We start from the raw sequence: 12,520 nt of genomic DNA on the forward strand, positions 1-12,520 counted from the left end.
GTGTATTTTTTTTCAAATAAAGGATTTTATTTTGGCTGTGTCCTTATTTACAAACAATACAACTATAGGATTAGTAATGGATGGGTATTTTATAGACACCTCTCCATTATTAAGCTGTGGGCTTGATGTCACCTGACATTACAGAGGTGACATCAACCCCACAAATATAAACCCCACTTGCCACCGCTACAGGGCAAGTGGGAAGAGCAGGCCAAAGCGCCATAATAGGTGCATCTAATAGATGCGCCTCTTCTGGGCAGCTGCGGGCTGCTGTTGTTAGGCGGGGGGCCTATATCAATGGCCCCTTACCAGCATAAGAATACCAGCTGTGAGTTTTAGCAAGGCTGGTTGTGAAAAATGGGGGGACCCCACACCATTTTTTTTAAATTATTTGCTTAAATAATTAAAAAAACAGCATGGGGACCCCTCTATTTTTTGATAACCAACCTTGCAGTTTTGCCTGGTTGGGTCAAGAATATAGAGGGGAACCCACGTAGGGTTTTTCATTCATTTATTTTGTTAGATCGCAGGCGGCGGCTGTGGAATACCCCAATCATCCGTTCCTGCTGTCATTGTTATTAGTGGCAGCAGGTGTCAGATGATGGGGATAAGAGTCCCAAAAGCCCCCGGGGACCTGCTGTCATCGTTCGGACCTTAAGATAACTCTCATCATTCTCCTCTGCTTGCGCCAATCGCTGGCAGAGCAGGGGAGAATGATGAGAGCTGGCTTCAGCACCAGCTGCCTGGAAACAGCGCTTACTGCAGCGCTTCTTCCCTGGCGGCCTTCCATGTGGTACTGATGCGGCACACGGGCGGCACATGGTTGCCACTTATGTGCCACACATATTACACACACGGACACACGGGCACGAATATCTCAGGTACCGGTTTTTCCGGTACTGGAAATGTCAGGACGTGTGAAACCGGCCTAAACGGGTCACACTAGATACTAAAAGCAAAGGTTCACATACTTTTGCCACTCACAGATATATTGGATCATTTTCCTCATTTAAAAAATGACAGCCTAATATTTTGCCTTTCTTTGTAGGATTTGGTTCTCATTATCTACTTTTATGACTTGTGTAAAAATCTGATGTAGTTCTAAGTCAAATTTTTGCAGAAATATGAAAAATTCTGAAGGGTTTACAAACTTTTAAGCACCACTGTGAAGGAGGGGTTTGGGTGGAACACTAAACCATACCCCTTTTTTACTCTCTTCTGAATTCTTCTGATGTTCCTTTGCCAAATGACCTTAAAAACCTGGCGTGAGGCATTACGTGGTTGTTCAATATTTTAATCAAAGCTATGACAAGTTACGTTTCTAGGCGCTCCTTTGTTATCCCATCAAATTAAATCCTACTGTTTCCTGCTAGTTTACATCTATTTAAATATGTGGAATCTCTTTAGTTAATTGTGCCTAAATATATAAGGTACAAGTCAGCAAGCCTAATTATCATATTGCATATTATTAGTAATTAAAGTTTTATATTAAAATGCCTGATGGTTGTCTTGGACTGGGAGTTTTTACATCATGAGTGTCTAGAACAGACGTCAATATGGTTGTTTCTGCAACAACATAAGTTTGTCCAGAGCTTGTAGGAAACAGATACCCAGAGTATAAATCTGTCAAGTGAAGCTTTGCTTTGATGGTTATGGTCTATTTATTGGGCTTTATGGTGGGGACCTGACTGTAGTAAACATTTGCTTGGGCTGTCTTCTATTTGGGTACATTGACATGCGCCATTATTCACCCTAAGTCTAGGGTCACACCACCGTATTTTCTCTCAACTGAGAATCTGGCCAATTATGCTAATCACACTCTGACCAGAGTATGCTCATGGTGTGATCCAATTTTTTTGGATGAGGAGAAAATGGAAAAAAAATTCTCCATCTTCTCTAATCTGTCAGTCCATGAAAATCATGTCATCTGAGTGCAGTAGGATGTTATCCACACACTCATTGACTTGAATGGTCAAGTGTGATCCGATAATCAGATGCACTCGGCCATGCAGGACAATGGGAAAAAAAAATTGGACATTAACACGGCCCCATAGAACAACATTGGATTGAGCGCAATGCAATGTCTTGTTGGATTGCACTCGAATTGAAAATGTGGTTGTCTACACGAGCCCCTAGGGTGTATTTTCTGCCGGAAAACCTATTCTATAACACCAACTCCCAAGGATCCCACCCTGTAGAGTCCCAAAATCCACCAGGCAATTAACCAAAACCCAAACATAAAGGGGAGGTTAGCATCCACCTGATATACAACGCCCCACCACAATTTTTCCACCAACTCTAAGAACCCCCTCACCTCTGCTCGCCCAATGACCCAATGACATCATCATCCAACATATTGAACCTTACTTGAACCCCTAAATTAAGGGGCAGGAGGGTGGAACCTTTGCTCTTGGTGCTGACTGCTAGCACCCACCCTTTCTCTGACAGATAAACCCTTCTCAAATGTAAACATCCCCCTTACTGTCCAAACCATCTAAACTTTTGATCCCACAAAGCCCATGCTTCTACCCATATTTATTTTTCAACCCCTGCTTACCCTACAAACCAAGTCATGGGTCCCTCCGCCTATGGGTTTGCTGAGGGCTACGTTTTTGCTTTTCTTTGAAGCATTTTATTGCAGTATTTGATGCATTTTTTTGCAAAGTTTTTGTAGTGAAAATGTTGAAAAAAAAAACAAACAAAAGCCACACTATCGCTAAACAAGAATGCTAAATTGGGACAGAACGATCATATTAACAATTGTTCTTCCCCTTACAGTTTGTATCAGCCATTGTGCAGAAATCAGCCAGTGTAAATGGAATTTTAGGCTCTGTTCACATTGGCACTGTGTAGGGTGCCAATTGAAAAAAACATGTAACCCTGGCAGCACCATGAAAGACCCCATTATATGTAATTACATGGCTTTTTAATCCAATACGATAAATTGGGAATGGATTCATTTCTAGATCAGTCATACTTATCATAACAGAGATAACTGATAAAAGTGTGAACAGAGTTTTATGTAGAGCACAATCTTGTAAATTGCAACACCTGCCTGTCATACGGTATCACAGGTAATTTATAGCAGTGATTGTCTTACAGGTGCCCCAGAAAAGAAGAATGTCTTCACATTGCCAGTGACACATGAAAAGGTTAATTAAGTCTAATTAGGTACGCAGATTGGGATCTCCATGCCCATTGTGTGCCAGGCATGATGCTTGCTTCCACCCAGCCTTATCACAGCTCTATAAGTAGCCCGCCTCTTTCTCAGCAATACACACACATTCTATTTCTTCCAAAGTTCCTGTTCTAGGTAAGTACTTATTAAAATAAAACAAACTATAAGCAGTTACTAGAATCTATAATATATTTTTTATGTCTTGAGAATGCATTCCCTCAAGTTTCAGCTATCTTAGGTGATACTTTAAGGAAGATTTATATAAATAACTTAACTAGCAACACCTTGATTTCAGATTGTATAGTATTGCTAGAAATTTTATTACTATACAGTGTGGTTTAATGCATATCCAAATCTTAGCTTTTCTGATATTTAATGGAAATAGGTCAGCAGGTTTTTTCGATTTAATACGAGAGCAGAGACATTGATTCCAGTGATGTATCACTTACTGGGCTGCTTGCTGTCAACATTTTTATACAATCACAGTTTTCTCGGTTGCTGATCTTGCAGTTCTCTGAATGTTGAGCTCTCTATAACCCCACCCACACCTTTGATTGGCAGGTTTTTGTGTACACTGTATGTTGGCAGAGAGCTGCCAGTTAGTGGTGTGGGTGGGGTTTTACTGAGCAGTTAGACTAGGAGGCAGGAGACACCTAGTCCTGTAGTGATAATCTCCTGATGATAAAACACTTTTTATTGAAGCTGTTGTTCCAATTTTACAAGAAGCAGTTCTGGGAATAGATTCTGCCCCAGTTTCTTTAACTCCTTCCCGTTAAAGCCAATTTTCATTGTTGCGCTTTAATTTTTTTCTAAGAGCCGTAACTATTTTATGTTTCTGTTAATATAGCCATATGAAGGTATATGTTTCGTAGGACAAGTTGTGGTTTTGAATGACACCATTCATTTTGCCATACACAGTAATGTACCGATGTACAGAATGATGTAATGTACAGAAAATAATTCCAAATAAGGGAAATTTATGAAAAATTGCAGTTATACCAATTTTTTTTTTATAATTTTTGCAGCGTTTATTATGTGGTAACTATGACATGGTAATATGATTCTTCAGGTCAGACTACGGCAATACCACATTTCTATAAGTATATCTTAATTAATGGTTAAAAAATGAAAAATTGGCTTATGTCACTATTTTCCGAAATGTAACTTTTTAATTTTCTTCATTTATGGAGTTGAAGGGCTTGATTTTTGTGTTGTAAGCTTTTTACTGGCATCATTTTGGTGTATATCCAATATTAGGATCACTTTTTATTCCGTTTTATTTGGTGATGCTCAATGACCAAAAAACAACAATTTATGGCTTTTGCCATATAGGTTACATTTATTTTAATAAATCAGATTTTTTTTTGGATGCTGTCATATCGTGCATGTTTATTTAGGTCTTTTCATCTTTATTTTTATATTGGGAAAAGAAGGATGATTCAACCTTTTCTACTTTTTATTTGTTTTCATATTTATTAAAAACTTTGTTTTATTGATTTTCCCTTTTTTCTCTTATGCCCCCTAGTGAACTTGAACTATATACTTGCACTATATACTGCAATGCTACATATATGTAATTAATTAAATTATCTCATATAAAGTCGCAGGCTGGGCTTGATAAGATTACAAAGATGGTGGTAACGGTGGCTTTCAGTAGTCCACGGCTGCCATAGTAATTCATTGGCACCCCAAAATCTCGCCACACACCGAGCACAATTATTTAAATGCCTCTGTCAGAGATTGACTGCAGCATTTCAATGGTTAAACAGCTAAGATCGGAGTTAGCTCCAGTTGCTGCTGTTAGAGACCGGTGCTGGCTGTACAACACAGTTGACACCCACTATGTATTGGACGGGCTCAGCTCCTGATCCTGCTCCATACACCTGCACCCAAAGCAGGACACACATGTACATCCTACATTGGGAAGACGTTAGAGGAGCTGTTGAGAACTTAATTATTGATGACCTTTTATCAGAATAGCTCATCAATATAAGATTTGTGGGGACATTCACACTTATCAGCTGTTTGTAGGTTCCTCAGGTGCCAAATGTAATCAGTGTATAGAACTAGACCAGCACAGCTCCATACTCTGTGTAGTGGCCGGGTACTCAGCTATCATCTCATTCACTTTACATCTGGCCCCCACAGGAGTTGATCGGCGGGAGTACTGGGTGTCACACAACCACCAACATATTGATGACCTCAGGAACAGATGCAGACATAAGTAGGACTCTATGCAAGAGCAATATATGGGCCCTTTGCAGTCCAATAACTCATCATAATGCACAATCCCACCTGCTTTGGAGGTTGTAGTGCGCCCTCTTATCTCTTGGACCCCTGCATGACAGCACAGGTTGCACCAATAGTATGTCTGACCATGGATGACCTATCCTAAGGATAACTCATCACGGTCTAAGTACTGGACAACCCTTTACAGAAAACCACTATTTTAGCTACAGCTTACATGCTCAGGTTATGGCGTGACTTGGACTTACACCATTACTCACAAATTGTTAACAAACCCTTACCCAAGTATTCACAGATAAACATAACACAATTGTATATACAATAAGTCTAAGCCTTTAAAATGTATTATGTGCATTCAGGAGTCATTGATGACATTTTATGATAATATACAGTATAAATAGGAATGACTCATCCATGTAGGTGTGGAATTTCTAGTAAAGTTATCATATTATGCAAACTTATCTGTAGGGTTAACCATGTGTTTCTGACGTGCCCTTCAAAAATCTAGTTAACCTACGCACAAAATTATGTAGAACAAATGCAGACATGTGCATTGTTTTCATTACATGTGACTTCTGCCCCCATACACATTAGACTCAAGTCTGCCGAACCTAACGTCACAGTTGACTGACAGTCTAATGTGTATGGAAACCTCCAGACTCTCCTCCGACAGATTATGTTGGGGATGAAGGATCCAACCTGTTAAATTTCAACAGTTGATCCTTCTCCTCTGCACAGAGATAACCCGCAGCACGCGGCCTGTGTATGGGGGAGTTGGGATAGCTGTCGGGACAACTGATATTCGTCTGACAACAATCGAACCTGTATGGCCAGCTTTATTCTTATAACAAAAGTATATCCAAATAAATTAATAAAGTGTTTTTTTTTTGTTATAGGTGCTCCACCATGTCTTATTACGGTAGGTGACTAACAGATCTTTTGACCTCTCACATATTCTCCTATCCAATAAAACCTTAGAAACTCCATCTTTTTATATTATTTGTTCCATTTGTTCTTCAATTTATAAAATAAACTATTAATGCAGAATATTTTGTTATACCACTTGCCTGATATTCATTCAGAGAAAACGTAGCAACAATCAAATAACTAAAACATGTTTACTATTGTGAATTATAAACAGTTACATAAATTGCACTAAAAAAATTGGTCCTCATTCAGTGACAACTCATTTTTACTTGTCTCTTGTACTCCTGCATCAGATCATCTCTTACAGTTGTCCAACAGTAATCTGCAAGCATTGATGGATTCCATTTTCCTTGATATCTTTTCTCCATAGCCGCAATATTGTGGTGAAATCTCTCATCGTGCTCATCGCTCACTGCTCCCCAGTTTGATGGAAAAAAGTTTAGATGCAAATGTTAGAAATTAATCTTTAAGGACATGTTACTAGCTCTGTTTTATGCCTGCAATAGCAGACTTTATAAACTATGTTTCTGAACGGAAGCAAATGAATCTTAAATGGCTAACCCATTCATATACATTTAGGTTATGTCATAAATGTATAAGGTTGGGGATACATGGTGGCTTTGGCTGCAACAACTGTCGCACAACAAAATTTTAATAAACACCAAATAAGCGCTAGGCTGGGAACCAGTAAAATAAATGAATTTTATTTATAACAAGGATAAAAACATATATATGATATATAAAAGTAGAGAAAAACACAAGATGCAGGAGCAACTGGCAGGTATGGCTGGTAAAGTGGTACTAGTACATATAAAGTTACCCTCAAATTAACAATCGTATTAGGAAAATCTAACCACCTATTGAAAGGTAATGTAAATATAACTAACAATTCACTCAACGCGGCGGCCGTTGATGATCATGCACCACATAATACAATATATATATATCGTGACATAAATTAGTATATAATATATGTGCAAAATCGCATAATAAAAAAGATAAAATAAGTATATAAGAGGTGCAGAATCACCACCAGCCACAGCGTTCAGGAATGTACCATATAATAACAATATAACAAGGTCACAGTATAGCAAAAAGAAGGAACATATTACCCAATGTCAGCCACCAGCCAGGGACCCACGACACCCGACGCGCGTTTTGCTGAGGAAAGCTTCGTCCAGGGGTGGAATTGATTGCTTGCGATGATCTGCATCAAATGCAACATGTAGGATTTTGTTGCGGTCGGCGCAGCTTCAAAACGCCACATGCGGAGGCATCCACATACATCCGCATGGCCTGCGTACCCAATGTTAAAGTTAGGGTATGCAGAACGCATGCAGGCATAGGCGGAGCTGAAGGAAGAGGCGTGGCAGTAGGCAGGGCTTCACGAGGGAAGCAGGCTGCCGTCTGCAGCTCTGCCGAATGCTAGTGTGAAGCTAGCCTTAGTGTAATAAGTGATGCATATCATAGTTGTGATTCTAGTAATAATCTATTGTTTATGAACAAACTGTAATATTCATTTTACAGGGAACTACCCCGTGAATCACCCCCAACCCAACTATAATCCTGGACATTACAAACCACCACCTCCCCATCCTGGACATTACAAACCACCACATCCCCATCCTGGACATTACAAACCACCACCTCCCCATCATGGACATTACCAACCACCTCCTCCGCATCATGGACCCAGCTGGAGCAATGTTCATCATCCACCTAGTTATAATGGACCTCCCAGGCCCAACTGGTCTAATGGACACCATGGAGGATACTAGCCTGTAAGACTTTGCCACAGCAAGGGTGGGTTTAAATGTATTATATCACAGCAAAGCCAATGGTATATATCTGCTGTAAGGTGTAATCTTTCCTATAATTCCTAATACATTGCTGTTGCACATCTACACCTTAACTGCTTAGCGACCTAATCCCACTTTATGCACGGCAGATGCTGGCTGTGTTACATAAGCTGGCATCTCTCTGTAACAGCAGCGACTGGAGTAAACTCTGATCATTGCTGTTAACCATTTAGATGCCACTGTCAATCACTGACAGCAGTATTTAAATAGCATAATTGCGAGGATTACTCACATTGGCCCCAGCATAATGCAACTATGGAGAGCCAATGAGTTAACCTGGCCTGCTGAAGGCTCTCGTCACTGACATCTTAGTCCTCTTATGATGATTAGAAGGAGACTGGCTGAAGTTTGGCAGGGAAAAATGATTTGTATTGAATTTATGTAAATTAAAGTAAAGTCTGATATCTGTTCAGCCCACAGAGCATTATTAGCAAATCTGAAAAAAGAAATAAAAAAATTTTGTTCACCTGGCCCTCACCTGTTTCACCGTGCAATGCACCCAGTCAACTTCTTTGGTCCATTGACCTGTGCAGTTAATAAAGATGGCCCTGTGAAAACCGCACTGGGGACCAGACTGAAAAATATGTGAGGTTCGAGTGAGTGTATATATATATATATATATATATATATATATATATATATATGTATGTATATATATTTATTTATTGCTTTTTAAAAAGGGATTTTTACTACTAGGACAAATCCTTCTTAATTACTATATTCTCTCTTATAGGCCGGGTCACACTTGCGAGTGCAATGCAGGAAACTTGCGCGAGTCTATCGCATCAATACCCGGCGCTAGGGGCTGCTGCCGGCACTAGGGACCGAAGCGTGCGGCTGCATAGAAATACACACAGCTGAACGCTCCAGTCCTGAGTGCCAGGTATTGATGAGACTCACTCGAATTTCTCGCATTACACACGCAATTGTGACCCCAGCCATAAAATAAAACTACCCTATACTCACCTCTGTCACTGGCACCAATCCAAATTGTCGACGCAGTCTTTTGATGCTCCCATGATATAGTTTTGTCTTGCCATATGAGTGAGCCCTGCAGCCAATCAGCAGCCACAATGGAGCTGCTGTTCATCCACTTCCTGCTGCAACATTAGCGACCACTGATTGTTATGCCCCGTGAGCTCTGCAGCCAATCAGTGGTAGCTAATATTGCGCTCTACCACTGGAATGGTGTCGGTATATGACGTGAGTGTAGGGTATTTTTATCTAAGAGATAAGGTTTCTCCTTTTGGAGAGTGACATGCCAGCTCTGGCATGTCTGTATGAGGAGACTTAAATGCCTTGCATGCTCCTCTGGGAAATTAAATATGCAAATTGTCTCTTCAGAGAGGAAGAGGCCTTGAACTCTAGTGCCACCTATAGGAAATAGTAATCCTACAAGCCATTATTGACTAAGTTGATAATGATCTGTAGGAGCGCTACTTTTAATAGGTGGTACTAGAGTTCAAGGCCTCTTTCTCTCTGAAGAGACAATTTTCATTGGGAAGTTTTATGTTACAAATGGGAATATAAAATGTTAGAAGTGGTTGTCCTAGCAGTAGGCAATCCATTTACCTTGTTCCCAGCCCTTTATAATCTACAAATTGGTGCCTGACTGGACAATCCAATAAATATCAATGTTGCTAAGGCCTAATTTATGAGTTCACAAGTAATGCGGTATGCTTAGAAGAGTCACAATGTGAGTCAAAGCTGCTTTTCAAATAACCATTTTTTATTTTACTATTTTGAGCTCATTTTTTTCACAATTCTATCTTCCATAAAATAAATTTCTGGGATTACTCAACAAGTAGTTCATATTTTATATAAACTCATTTCCATTTTTCTCTGTTTTAGATCATGCGACGCGACGAATCTTCATAGTAGGAAGAAAAATTATTTCATTTCCTGTACAAATTTCCTTTCTATAACTATGTTAATGCATTTGCTTACTATTCCGGTTTCACTTGCGGTAAACTACGGTAAATGAATTGTCATTTGCTTTGCTTATCTGGAAGCTTAAAGTGTCTCACATACTGTAATTTATGGAAATAAAGCTTGTCAGACTGCACGTGCTCAAAGCCTTTATATCATGTAATGAGTTCTCGTTAGTTACAATTTAGTTTTATTCTTTCTGTATTTCATTCAAACAATAAAGAAACTTTCCTGTCCATAATAATAATCATACAACTATGCAGAGACAATCTGTACTTGGGGTATATTCACACATTTTGTATAATGCACTCTTTTTTGGTCACTTTTTATATGCTTTTTTAGGCTAGGTTCTTACCATGAGCTATTGGTAAGTTTTTGATTTTGCAGATTTTCTGCACCATTTCTGCATCTATTAAGTAAAATAGGTTACCAGTACTTGCCTTTTTTTTTAAATGCACAGAGTAAAAAACTCATCCAAAACTCATTGTTTAAATGTATCCTTTACTCACTCCTGATTTTGGCTTACAAATACTGAGGTAAAAAAACCTCACCAAATACTCAACGTGTGCACGTGGCCTAACAGTGTTTTTACTTGCGTACTTGCGTTTCTTACCCATTCACGTGAATGGATGAAAGGCACTGCAAAAACACTGAAAGAATTGGTGCGCTGCGTCATGGAAAAAACGTAGCAGGATTCAAAAACTGTACAGAAAAAAAACTGAAAATGCTTAACAATTCAGAAATCTCATTGATTATGCTGGTACTGTAAAATGCTGCACATTTTATGAAGAAAAAAATTGTAACCACAAAAGGGGTAATAAATTATTATATAAGATATTATAATGACCCCAGTGAAAACAACAAAACGTGAGTGGAATCCACTCATAACATGGAGAAAAAGAAACAAACACCTAAAGCCTGGATACCAGTCCCAGAAAAAGGAAAATAGAGCAGGGTATATGTATTAATGTATATAAATCTTTATTAATGGTAATGATACATATAAATAAAAGTGCACATGTTGGATAAAATAAATAAAATTGAATCTCCAAAGGTTATATAGTAGCCAATAGGCCTACGGTGTACCAAAAGAAAATTAGACAGTTATATAGTAATTATATGTATATGTCTCCCAAATTAACTAAAAATTCATGAAATCGTGAAACGTTAAAGGATAAAAAAGTATCCCATAATAGGGTTAAAAAGGAAAGTGACAAAAGTGCAAAGTGCAAACGTGCAATATAGGTTGGTGTAAATCACTCACAAATCTATCAAGTGCATCCTGACGAAGGATCGTGTATCCGAAACGCGCGTCGGGGTGCGTCTTGTTGGATACGGTGTTACCATCAGGTATATGTCCTCCATATTTTATATTGGCCAATTTATTGTCTTTTGTGTGCAATGCACTTGATAGATTTGTGAGTGATTTACACCAACCTATATTGCACGTTTGCACTTTGCACTTTTGTCACTTTCCTTTTTAACCCTATTATGGGATACTTTTTTATCCTTTAACGTTTCAATTTTTAGTTAATTTGGGAGACATATACATATAATTACTATATAACTGTCTAATTTTCTTTTGGTACACCATAGGCCTATTGGCTACTATATAACCTTACATGGGGGGGTTGTCTGGTTGCTAGGGATTCACCACATGTACTTATGCTGGCTAGCAGATGTAAATCATTCAGCTGCAGCAAGAAAAACAAACTCTCTGAGCACTAAAAAATACTCGGAGGACCCCCGAGCATGCTCTAGTAATGAGTATATTTTCTCATCACTAGTAGATACCAGTCCAACAGAACATATAAGAGATCACAGCACAGTTACAGATGGTGACTTACCGCTGACGTTCTTTCTGATGGAATCGTTCACTTTTCCGGTCTTTTCCATCTGAACCAGACCGACATAACTTCTTCCACCCAGGATTTGTCTGCAGAGATTACAACAAAGACACATTTCACTTCTCATATTTTCAGCACGTCACCATTAGTGATGAGTGAATATACTCGTTACTCGAGATTTCCCGAGCACTTTCGGGTGTCCTCCGAGTATTTGTAAGTACTCGGAGATTTAGTTTTCAGCGTCGCAGCTGAATGATTTACATCTGTTAGCCAGCTTGATTACATGTGGGGATTCCCTAGCAACCAGACAACCCCCACATGTACTTATGCTGGCTAACAGATGTAAATCATTCAGTTGCGGCAAGAAAAACTAAATCTCCGAGCACTAAAAAATACTCGGAAGACACCCAAGCGTGCTCGGGAAATCTCGAGTAACGAGTATATTCGCTCATCACTAGTACCATCTATTTCCAACCTGCACAAACGTCTCATCCTGCTAATACCCCAATGCTACTGCCGTATGTGTCCCTATT

The 12,520-nt window shown here is 39.1% G+C and overlaps 1 long non-coding RNA gene across 1 annotated transcript; it reads left to right on the forward strand.

Moving 5' to 3' along the window:
* The first annotated feature begins 3,106 nt into the window (after positions 1–3,106).
* LOC143784349 (uncharacterized) lies at positions 3,107–10,378 on the forward strand. Its single transcript, XR_013217766.1, has 4 exons — positions 3,107–3,313; positions 6,322–6,344; positions 7,880–8,155; positions 10,063–10,378. It is a non-coding gene; the product is annotated as an uncharacterized LOC143784349 (long non-coding RNA).
* Positions 10,379–12,520: the final 2,142 nt, after the last annotated feature.

The sequence above is a fragment of the Ranitomeya variabilis genome, chromosome 7 (assembly GCF_051348905.1).
Source record: "Ranitomeya variabilis isolate aRanVar5 chromosome 7, aRanVar5.hap1, whole genome shotgun sequence".
NCBI classification, from domain to species: domain Eukaryota; kingdom Metazoa; phylum Chordata; class Amphibia; order Anura; family Dendrobatidae; genus Ranitomeya; species Ranitomeya variabilis.